Raw genomic sequence first — 488 nt, 5'->3', positions numbered from 1 at the left:
CGTGGCCTTGGTGTTATCAGCACCACACTCTCCCGAGTGAGCCACGGGCCGGCCCCCCCAAAAAAATAAAAATAAATAAAAATAAATAAAAAAAATTTTTTTAAATAAGAAAATCTAAACACACACGAAGGGAGACGGAATGAGATAAGGAGCCTCATGTACCCGTCAGTCTGTCACCTACACCCTGTGCATCTCCTCTCACCTACACATTGTTTTGAAATAAACCTCAGACACTATACCATTTCATCTGTAAATATTTCACTATGTTTCTCTAAAAGGTAAGGACTTAAAAAAAAAAACCCATAAACCACCATATTTACACACTTTAAAAAATAATAATTCCTTAATATTATCAACTATCCATTCAGTACTCAAATTTCTAGTTGTCTCATAAATGCCATCAACTTTAACAATTTGAATCAGGAATCAAGGTCCACAACTGTGATTGGCTGATATATCTTTTACATCTCTTTTGATCTAACCTGTTA

The sequence above is a fragment of the Galeopterus variegatus genome, unplaced genomic scaffold (genome assembly GCF_000696425.1).
Source record: "Galeopterus variegatus unplaced genomic scaffold, G_variegatus-3.0.2 Scaffold2064, whole genome shotgun sequence".
Lineage (NCBI taxonomy): Eukaryota > Metazoa > Chordata > Mammalia > Dermoptera > Cynocephalidae > Galeopterus > Galeopterus variegatus.
The sequence above is the reverse complement of the archived record's forward strand: the minus strand, read 5'-3'. Positions refer to the sequence as shown.